Here is a 12,184-nt window from a genome sequence, read left to right on the forward strand (position 1 = left end):
AACAAGAACTTGGCTTTCTTATCAATGATTTTCCTATTACGCCAATTCTTTATTGTATACCTAAAATTCATAAACAGTCATCTCCAGTTCCTGGTCGTCCAATCATTTCGGCCCAGAAAACTTTAATGGAACCTGTATCTAAATATGTAGATTATTTTTTGCATGATGCAGTCGAAAATTTACAACGTTTTATTAAAGACACTGGTCACTTCCTTTCTAAATTATCAAGAGTAAAATGGGAGGAAGATTTTGTTCTGATAGCCATGGATATTTGTGCATTGTATACCAGTATTCATCATAAAGATGGTCTTTCAGCGGTAAAATATTTTTTAGATCAGCGCAGTATCGAGTATCAGCAGCATAATGTAATGCTATTGAGAATGATTGAGCTCTGTCTGGAACAGAATTACTTCATGTTTGACAAAGTGGTATACCAGCAGCTAAGAGGTGTGGCTATGGGGGCGTGTTTCTCCCCCACCTATGCATGCTTACATGTAGGGTGGTGGGAGGAACACGTCCTCAGGGGTACTCACAAAAGCATGTTTGATTCTCATATTGTACAATTTTGGCATTTTATAGACGATATATGTATGATCTGGAAAGGAACCATTGATTCAGCTGAGGAGTTTGTTAAATTGATCAATCAGAATGTACTGATCTACAATTCACAGCTGAGATCAGTAAATGTAAGATTCAACTCTGGATTTAGAAATCTACATTGATGGTCAGGGTACCTCAATCATCATGCGCAGGAATGGACACTTGTATCTACAATAACCTTTGGTTATCTTTTGAAAACCCTCATAGACGTTGAGATGTTATAAGTGCGGTGTATCTTTTATCCGCCCCTTCTCTAGCGTCATGGCATATTCATCGGGTTAACAAATGACGTGCTATATGCCTGCCTCACCCGAGGCAACCTCTGGAAAGAGTAGAAGTGTCCAGGAATGAAAAATGCACTCATCCAGAGGATTTAAGTGTAGTGCTAGTGAGCCAGAAAAGTACTAAAAAACTATTTAACACCCGAACACACAATTTATTGAAAAATAAGGGGTGTAAATAGTGATTAAAATTAGTGGTATACGAGGTAATCGAGTTACAGGACTACCATATAACTCCATCTAGGTACAAACTAAACTACAACGCAAATCCAGGGCAGGCAACTCTATTCTGTATGCCAGTAGTGCACACCCGGGTCACCTGATAAAGAGTATACCTTATGGTGTATTTGTAAGGATACGCAGGATTTGTAGCTCACCTGTAGATTTGGAGAACTGTCAAATGGAAGCATTGCGTAGATTCCTGGCTAGAGGGTATAATTTGCATAATTTAAAGGAAGCAATGAATCAGGCAAATTGTCAGTCTAGAGATGATTTTTTGAAATCTACTAGCTCTAGGAGCCATAGAAGAAGTACAGATGTTAGAACTGATCCTTTAAGTATGGAACCGATCAGATTTATCACTACATTTAATGTAGAGGAAAGGAAGGTGAGGAAAATCTTTAATAAACATTGGCCTATATTGAAGACAGACATAACGATGTTGCAAGTTGTCATGTATTCTTATAGGTTCTGAATCGATCCCCCTATTCCTGACCCTATTCTGGTTAGACTAACTATCAAGTTAACTAACAGTCAGCCCATGAGGCAAGAACAGCCCCCATGATGCAGATACCGTTATCTGACGCAGTCACACTACGGCACAGGAACGTGTTATCTGATTAGGTCATAACGCTTGAGATCTAATTAGACAAGCGACATTCCTCCAGCCCCTGATAAGGCATACGACGTTCTCATAACAAATCAAACCTATGACAACCTGGAAAATCCGTGCGGCCATTGTTTTGATTTCACAGAGAACTTTAGTAAAGAATGTGCTAACGAGCAAGTCGTATGACATCTTTATTGACGTATCTATGTCCATCCTTACGTCAATCTCGGCACCTTTAAGGTATAAATATTGCCGATCTTGCCCTATGCAAACACACGCGTGGTGACAAGACGGAGCAGCCATACTTGCCGAAGCCGAGAGCAGAAGCAGACCCCGCTGGCAGCAGCCCCGCCTTCCTGACGCGCTGAGAGATGCGCTGCTATCTCAAGCCGAGAGACCCAGCACCGGCGCTTCTGGGCAGCCCTCGCAGGCAGCCTGGAATATCGAGAGCAGAGAAAGAGATACCATTCCTCATTCATCCTAACTTCCAGGTACAGAACTGAATAACCCCTCACAGAGAATTCTTTAGTTATTCACTTGGCAAAAACAAACTTAACTTAAACTGTAACTTTCTATTCCCGCCCACGCATTAGACTTAGGTCAGGTACACGGGGTAGGCGTATTTAGAAACACCAGTTGAGTACGTTTAGTCAAATGTATATATGCATGTAAATATATTTTAATCATTTCAAACATCATATGGCTCAGAAACCATATCAATGTTTTTACAGTATTATTTTATACTATTGCTTTTAATGTATGCACTTTACTTAACTATAAGTATTGCAATAATATCGATCCATTTCTCTTGTACGAGAAACGAGACTGATCAATAAATAACACCTTTTTATTGAACACGCCCGTCTCTTCCTTTTCTCTACAATCTGATGAGACTAAGAATGCACGTACTGACTGAGTAAAATAATTGCCTTGTGCTCACACGACTCTTGAGATTGACTCTTGATTAGGGGAGAGCAAAGTTGTCATGTTCTATGGTTGTCAGAAACTAAATCCCTTCTTGTCTAATCAGGGAAGTTAATTCCTCCTTGAACATTCGAGAAAGTTTCTAGCGAACTCTGAGCTACGCTGGCAAACCCAAAACTTAAGTCTAGTATCGACAGTAGTAGACCCAGTTAACGTCTGGCCTAGGCCTTTACTGCTGTAGGTATTATTCCAATGCGCAGAGCCTATTGGGAAGATAGGAGCTACACTACATGGCGCCCAACGTGTTTGGAAAGGGCGATAAAACTAACGTAAGACATTTAGAGTAACTCAGTCGTGCTTTCTCACTCAGACCCCTTTTCCCAAATACTCCAAAGACGTCTGGAGTGGGTGAAAGGTTATATCCTCCAAAACCTCGCAGGAGGGAACTCCTATGTATGGTTCTTGGTATAGTCAACGTTGAAGGATAAACAGTTCCAAAATATTGTGCATCTAATCTCTGTTTCCAAAAAGAAACCTGGTCTGCAAACAAACATAATACCATCCTGTCGGTAAAATGGGAGACAGCGATGAAGAAAGAGAAGCAGTTAGATTAGCAGCTGAAATAGCAGCAGCTGATAATGCTGCACTAGATGCGGACGGGGATATAATACTCATCCCGGTTGCCAAAAGGAAATCTATAACCCTAAAACTTATAGAAAATGGACTGACACCTAGAGGTGGTACAGTCATATTCGTAATTGAGGCACACGAATATCGGCAGACAGAGGTATACTATACATGGATACATTTTCCAGCAGCAAATGCTGTAACAAAGTACTTCCACTATTACAAAATAGAGGTACCACCTGACATTTACACTCCTTTCGAGGAGGTGGAAGTACCACTCAAATTCCAAGAGCATTTGCTCTTATTTGATGGCGCCCTAATACATAACAATCACATTACAAGGCTCGGTCCTTTAGGAAGACCAGGAGCAACGTGGCCGGTCTTAGCCGGATACACACCACATCCAGACATCGAAAGAATGCCTGCAGCAGAGCTGTTAATACAGCTAAAACAACTACTAAAAATTCATAGACAATTAGTTCAGTATGTAATGCAGACTTCAACAATTCAGCCAGCGATTAAACTTCCACAGCTGACCCCTCACAAGGGGAACACAAATAAAATCACACCACAGAACATCCAATCCTGCCTAGGTAAAGTTCCGGCTAAACGGGAACTGATACCATTCTGGTTGGCACAGAAAATCACCCAAATAGAGGCGGTGTTTCCTGACACCACCCCATTAGAAAAACACAGGATTCTGACTATATGTCTCCCAATGGGAATCGCACCACACATTGAGGACTGTGACACTTGGGGTACAGTCTTTGCTTCCATCTACACAAAAACGCACGGTGTTCCATCCATTTCGGTAATACCAGATGTGCTAAAACAAATTCAAGATGAATACGGTCCAGAACCTGCTTTAACTATTGGTATGAAATTACTAAATGACTTCAAGCAGGTCTCGGCTATATTATTAGCCAACATAAAAGGTGAAGCAGCAAACGTGGCGATCCGCCAGAGGTTAAAAGAGACAGATATAGCAGACCAACCAGCTGAAATTGCCAGAATCATAGAAAAATCCTATGAGGAACTAGGTAGAGATAGTCTAGGTGGAATACCAGTAAAACCGCAACTGACTGAAAGTCCAGAAAAAATATTTTTTAATAATAATTCACCAAAAAAGAACTGGGATGGAAACAAACAATCCAATCCTAAAGAAAAGAAATTCCAGTCCCGAGGAAGGTCTCCTAGGCGAAGAGAGAAATCTCCAAACCGAAGACAGAGGTCACCGCAGAGTGACCCCTCTGGGAATAGATATAACCTTAGAAATAGGGATAATATTAAAAAACCTGATAGATATCAAGACATTGATACACGTCCCTCTCAATCTTTTCAGAATTCCTCGCAGAAATCGGAAAGAAGAGGACGATCAGAACAAAGAGAAGAGCACGCCAAGTCCAAAGACAAGGAACCTGCTCAGCTAAAAAAGAAATTACAATTTCCAAAAAAGAAGGTAGCCAGTATCAAGGTAGTTAACAATGCCGAGAATACTGAGGACACAACTGAAAAACGGAGAGTGGGCTCAGACAATGCTAGACAGCGCAGCAGAGGTGAGCATAGCTCGCAAAGTCCTTATGAATCATCTGGAGACAGTGGACACGAATGAATATCTTCAAGTGGAAACTGCAGACACCAGAGTTAGCAAACCCCACAAGATATACGAGATAACATTACGTATAGAGGGAGATAAGACTAGGAAAATAAGGGGACTATTTTGGGATAATCTCTCCAAGGGCTATGATATCCTCCTAGCTGAAAAAGATTGGCCACCAGAGTTTGTCAGGGAGTGCCCTCATGGCGAAGAAGTAATTATGCCTGCCTTCTCGAATCAAATCCCGATTCATAAAAAATACACACTTGCTAGAAAGTGGGCAGTGGCCTTAGCACCTGCTTTATATAAAAATCATGTAGGATGGGATGAGGATTCTCCTCCTCACAAAATCCAGTTAAAATCACAACCTACTGCACAAAGGCAGTACCCAATTAAGCAAGAAGCTAAAAAACAGGTAAATGAAATACTAGATCAGCTAGAATACCAGGGGGTGATTGAAACTTGCACCTCACAAATGAACAATCCTTTGTTTCCGGTCTCCAAACCAGACAACTCATATCGTCTAGTTTTGGATTACCGACACCTTAACACATGTTGCAAAACCTTTGCAGTGCAAAACTCACACAGTGCTGCACTAATGAATAACATAGTGCGCAAAAAATACAAAACAACCTTGGACATCTCCAATGGATTCTTTTGTCAAAACATAGCACCAGAGAGCAGATATTTAACTGCATTCTCAGTAAATGGTACTCAAAAACAATTCTGTCGGTTAGCCCAGGGGTACAAGAACAGCCCGGGGGTATTCTCAGCGAGAGTAACAGAATTACTACAACTATATGATGATGAAGCATTATCCTATGTCGATGACATATACTTAACAGATGATGACTTGGAGACTCACTTGAAAAGGGTGAACACCATAATACTTGGGTTCGCTGCAGAGGGTTACAAATTCAATTTAAAAAAATCCAGAATTGCCCATCTGACAGTCTTGTACGTAGGATATGAATTATCAAGCATAGCATGGTTGACAATTTTCTAAAAATCTAAAATATGAAAAGACGTATCCTCTGCCAATCGACATTCTGCCTCTACGACATTACGCCTGTGTAATCTATACAGACGGACATGCTCAACCCTCCGTTTGGGGAGAACAAGCATACAACACCACATGTGAGATTACAAAAGAAGTGTGGCGCAGAGGTATATTAAAACCTCTATTAACAAAATCACACTCAGTAGAAACTAATTCAGAACAACAAACTGAAATAATCGCATTGAAAATGGCGCTAGATAATGCGGATCGCGAATTCCCGACACTTATAGTGTCAGATTCATATTACTGCGTCAAATCATATAACAGCGATTTGCAGACATGGATTCAGAACGGTTACAAAGATGACACAATACAGCAGAGACTGCTCTGGGAACAAATAGCTCTTTTACAAAAAGAACTACCAAAGACTCACGTGACTCACTCACTGAGTCATCAACGTGATGGCGTTCACGTTGTAGGGAATTCATTGGCTGAAACAGCCGCAGCGGCAGCCACTAAATCGGCTCCCGTAGTTCGAAAAAAGCGTACATTAAAATACATTGACGGTGAAACATTGCTGGCGGTGAAAACGTCATCAAAAGGCGACTGCTCAGCGTTACCGATCAACTATCCACTCAATTATACATACATAATCGATGCAAACTCCGTCCCTTTTGCTCGAATCCCTGGAGTGGGGGATAGAGTGATTCCAAACATGGACAGGAGACACTTGTTAATCGCAGACGCACATATGGGTGAGGATCTTGGACACCTCAAACTAAAAGATTCTCTGGAAGAATTACAATCACGGTACTGGTGGCCAGGCATGAGCCTACATCATACCATGTTTGTAAAAAACTGCCCAAACTGCAACAGAGATCGCAGTGGGGAGAGAAACAGTTTAATACCTCGTCGCATCAAGGCAGATAACATCACTGGTAAAAAAGAATGGCTTGCGATTAACATATACAGGCTAGTTTCCACTTATAATGTAGATCCTCAGCACTCGGCTGACGTCCGGACTGTTATACAAAGATTTGCGAGTCTAAATGGCATATACGCTAAGAGCATGCTACGTTCGACCATTGTTTTCACTCAGGCACACCAGCCTGGGGGGAAACATGGCCAAATGAGCACAGCCCAGCGGGAATCTTCTCACTTCCTTCCTGAGGGTACGGGATGGTGTAAAGAAAAAACCAAGGCAGAAAGCAATCTATAATGGAAAGGATATTAGGTTCGGGAGCTGGGTGGGTCAAACATCTAATAAGTGTCCAACGTAGTCTAAATAACTTGCCAAGAAATTCTCTGAAGGGATTCAGTCCGTACGAATTATTATTTGGAACTAGGATGTTGATCTCTGACCTTGATAGTCAGACTTCAGTGGTGAAAGAAAAAACCTTTGATGTCAAAGACCGTTTGGCTATTTTGCAGGACTTAAACAAAAGAAGGAAAGACCTGAGCAACATACAGTTGAAACAACAGCCAACAACCACTGAAGAATCACCACCTGTCCCAGCAAGACCTGTCTGGATTGCAAAAGTCGGGGATCTAGTCAGGGAGAAGATCGCGGTAAAGAAGGAATTTGGGCCTTCTTACAGAAAAGCAGTTCCTGTCTTGTCTGTCAACGGGACAAGATCAGTTGTACTACCGCCACTTGCTGGAAAAAAGGAGAACTGAGTTGTATCCATCGACCTGGTAAAACCACAACATGTGGCCGATAACAAACAGTAGGCCAAGTGGACTCCCAATAAGTAGCAGAACACCAAGGTTTGCTACCAGTACAGAGGTCCTAACAAAAAGGCTCATCACATTCGAAACGCCTACAGAAGAACAACAAGGACTATGCAATAATGCAATAGAACTAAGACCTCTGAAAACCCAAATAAAAACATTTAGCAGAGACACACCAATCTACAATGAAGTACCGAGTGACAATGCAAGAAACAAAAATCCTGAAGCAATTGGAACAATTGACAGAACTGCATCCGGGTACTTCATCAACTTCGATGATTCCTCTGAAGGCTTCAGTGAATCAAAGACACAGCCATCATCAAAATCCTTTAAAGACAAAGCGAAGGAACTTTTGAAACAACTGAAAGAAACATATCTGATTTCTCCATGGATTGAATTTTGGGTGGGTTTTGGTGCATTTATCCTCATACTTTGGCTCATCATGGTATTTACTTTGGGACGCTTCATTGAGGGAAAATATGCTAAAATGGACACAGCAAGTCAGAACATCAACTTGGTCCTCAAACCACACACATCTTCACACGTCGAGAAAAGAGAACTTTCTTCAGCCAACTTCACAGCAAATCCTATACCTGGTGGGGTAGCCTGGGACAACACTGACTATGAAATTTATGGTCCGGTCGAGATCCTGAAATATCCACACCAAATCAAGATCTCCTTGAGTGACTTTGCAAAACCAAACTCATTTGCTGATGATTGGGACTTCGAAAGCATTAATAACATGATGTCTGACTTAGTAATGTCTGCTAAATTTACAAAACATGATTATTTGCAAGGTTCTACAAATTATGATAGTATGTATTGCTATAACCATTATGGTAACCATTTTTTACATAAATCCGCACAACCTAGAAATGTTTTAATTTATAATCAATGGGAACATTGTGCTACACCTCCAAAAGGGAGCTCTAGAACCGTGTATGACAAATATTCATATTTTTCAGGTTTTAACACAAGTAATGCTGAAACATTTTATTTTAAATTGTCAAACAAGACAGGGATGAAAACTATGATAACCAACACAAAATTGATATATTCAGATTCATTCTTTGAAAAAATGAATACTTTTGGATTTGATTATTGGGACAATAATGTTGATTTGAAAAGTGTTTGGGGTACAAAAGAATGGCAAGTACAGGGTTTAGAAGCTTTGTTTAGAGCCTGCATGATCCCAGAACAAATGATATTTTTAAATGACACTGTTCAACAAACCACCTGTCTTGGCTTAGCCAAAATCAAAGATTTAAATAAACCGTCTATTCCAAAACCAATAATGTTTAGCAATAGCTCTGATACAGATGAAGAGATAGACGTAAACCATATATTAAACCAAAACAGAACACATCCTGATTGGAGACAATGGTTGATCTGGCCCACAGATACAAATAACTGTCAAGATAGATTCCTGAATAAAACACAGGGTTTCAAAATGACCAGGCCAGACCCTAGATATCCCCAAAGACATCACCCAGGGATAATAACAACCTACAGTGTGGGCAAATTATGCCTTCAATGGCTACAAACTTCCACACTGCCTGAAATTAAGCAACACCTAACTTTACTTACTAATGGTGCTGACTTGCGTGATTTCATTCTGGGACCACGCAAACAGCGTCAAAAACGTTTCATAGCAGCCTCTGTATATGCAGCATACAATGAGGCCTGGAAGGTTACTCAAATTGAAACAGCAGAAAGAATACGGGAAATTGACCGTATCAATTTGGAAAAATCACTTTCTGTAGTGGACAATGGGTTAATGACTCTGTCCTCCAGAATGTTTTCATTGGACAGCATTGTGTCTTCAGCAATCGATATATTATCGCAAGACTTACTGTTATTACAACATGGTCAGTCACAATTGCGTTCTATTGTACAGCTTGGCTGGACGTTACAAAATCTGCGTTCAGGCTATGTGCCTTGGCGTTTAATCAACACAACGTCACTATTCCAAATCTTTAACCTTACTGATAGACAAATCGGTATGGCGCAGAAGGGTGCTGATTATACAATCTTGAGCATTGAAAAACTAGAAAGATTACCAATGACAATGTCAGAACGACCTGTCAGTGAATGGATAATCCACGGAATCATAAATATTCCAATCTCAACCTTCAGGTTTCAATACTGCCAAAAATATATACAGGCTGGCATGTACGAGAAATTGGGAAAGGGGTACCTTAAAACAACTTGGAACCTGCCCTATTCACATGCATGTGTCAGTAATAAAGGACAGAAAGTGTTTCTTAGTGGCAACAATTGTGCTATGTCACTAAGCGGCACGCTTCTGTGTAACGGTATTAGTTTGCACGGAGCCTGTGAAGGGAATTCATACAACCTTTCATGTCACCAGCAAGGCGCACCTGCAACTGAAATAGAACCATTCTTTCAAAGACTCTATAATGGGAGTTACATTCTTATTGTAGACCGCAGATGTTGTAGTCTTATGCCCGGGACTCCTTATCTAGTCACTACGACGGCGAAGGTCAAGTGCTGTGGACGTTCTTTGTTCCCCAGCTCCTTTCCAGACAGGGAGGCAAGGGCATGGCCCAATTTGAAAATTACTTCTATTCGAATAGATACTTTAAGCAGAATGAAAACAGTGCTTCTTCAGACGCCTACAAGGCTCTCGTCATCAAAAGAAACGTATGATCTACAAGTCGCAAGGACGACTGCAGAGATACATACATTATTATCAACTAATTCCCCCGTACATTTCGCGGAAATCCTGAGCGAAATCTTAAATATTTCTGATACCAATGGGATCTCAGGGGTATTTAAGACAGTATTTTCGATGGCATTAACACCATTCAAAGCCATACTGGGTATTTTTCCAGATTTCGTCCATTCGATTTTTGGCGGACTTCCCCTGATCCTGGGACTAATTGCAGGAATCCTATTCTTAGTCCTTATTTTTCGTTATGGCAACCCATGTCACAGATCAAACTCTCGCGACAATGGAAGAGACGATCCTAGCCATTGGATACCGGGACCGGATATCAAAAATCCTGGGACTCTCCCGGCTTAGAGACCTGAACATGACTTGGTTTCTATCATTTCGACCAATGTGGCAAAGGTGTGTTTTACCTGTACTAAGGTGCCTGCTATGCAGAGAAGAATGCGTGTTAGACACCTGTCTGACGCTACAATCGGATGCGCCAGTGGATGCAGATACACTGTTGGTTCCTACCAAGGTTCACGCTTTGTGCTGCCCTCAAAGGCTGCCAATCCTGATGACGGCATTCCTGGAATCTTCACCACTACGATTGAAGAGTAGTGAAGTTCAAGATGAAAGCAGCATCGAACAGGTACGACCTTCTGTCAGTGATGCAAATCAGAATGTCAATGGAGACAATCATGCGCATGAATGCATGGTTACACCTATTCCCGACTTAGTGGAACTTTCCCATGAAGCTGTTGACAGATTTTTCGAAAGCCTGAATGATATGATGTTCTCTCCAGAACAGAAATAGAGACTTTTGAGTAAACTCGCACACGGCGTTCCCTGAATTCGGCCTTCAACTTTAAAAATAAAGTCACATGAACAATTACAATCCAGTTCACGGACAGCAATTTTTCAGCAACCCCCTAAAATATTTTCCCATATTTTTTTCCGGGACACTGATCTTCTGCTTAAAGTAAGAAACTATTCCTAGAGAACTAAGATTTCTATTTTTTAGATACTTTATAAACTTTAGTTGCCCGCTGGGATGTTCAAAAATATTTTATTATGTGATGAAATGGTCTCGGACTTCCTTTCTGTATAGCCATATTAAGAGCCATTTCATGTGTATTTCTCATATACCAAATAAGCAATGATGCATACAAATGCGTGTTTACTTTTGCATTTAATTCATAGCTTGAGTGCATACAATATATATGACTGCAATTTTTCAGTATATTTGAAAATTTCGAAATGCATTTATGTATTTTGGGGTGGTAAGGTATACACTATACTCTATAGTATGTTGTACTATGTTATACTATGCATGGATTAGTAGATATGACCATAGTTAGCGTGGAGTGGGTGTCATGTATTCCTATAGGTTCTGAATCGATCCCCCTATTCCTGACCCTATTCTGGTTAAAATAACTATCAAGTTAACTAACAGTCAGCCCATGAGGCAAGAACAGCCCCCATGATGCAGATACCGTTATCTGACGCAGTCACACTATGGCACAGGAACGTGTTATCTGATTAGGTCATAACGCTTGAGATCTAATTAGACAAGCGACATTCCTCCAGCCCCTGATAAGGCATACGACGTTCTCATAACAAATCAAACCTATGACAACCTGGAAAATCCGTGCGGCCATTGTTTTGATTTCACAGAGAACTTTAGTAAAGAATGTGCTAACGAGCAAGTCGTATGACATCTTTATTGACGTATCTATGTCCATCCTTACGTCAATCTCGGCACCTTTAAGGTATAAATATTGCCGATCTTGCCCTATGCAAACACACGCGTGGTGACAAGACGGAGCAGCCATACTTGCCGAAGCCGAGAGCAGAAGCAGACCCCGCTGGCAGCAGCCCCCCTTCCTGACGCGCTGAGAGACGCGCTGCTATCTCAAGC

The sequence above is a fragment of the Lissotriton helveticus genome, chromosome 11, assembly GCF_964261635.1.
Source record: "Lissotriton helveticus chromosome 11, aLisHel1.1, whole genome shotgun sequence".
NCBI lineage: Eukaryota > Metazoa > Chordata > Amphibia > Caudata > Salamandridae > Lissotriton > Lissotriton helveticus.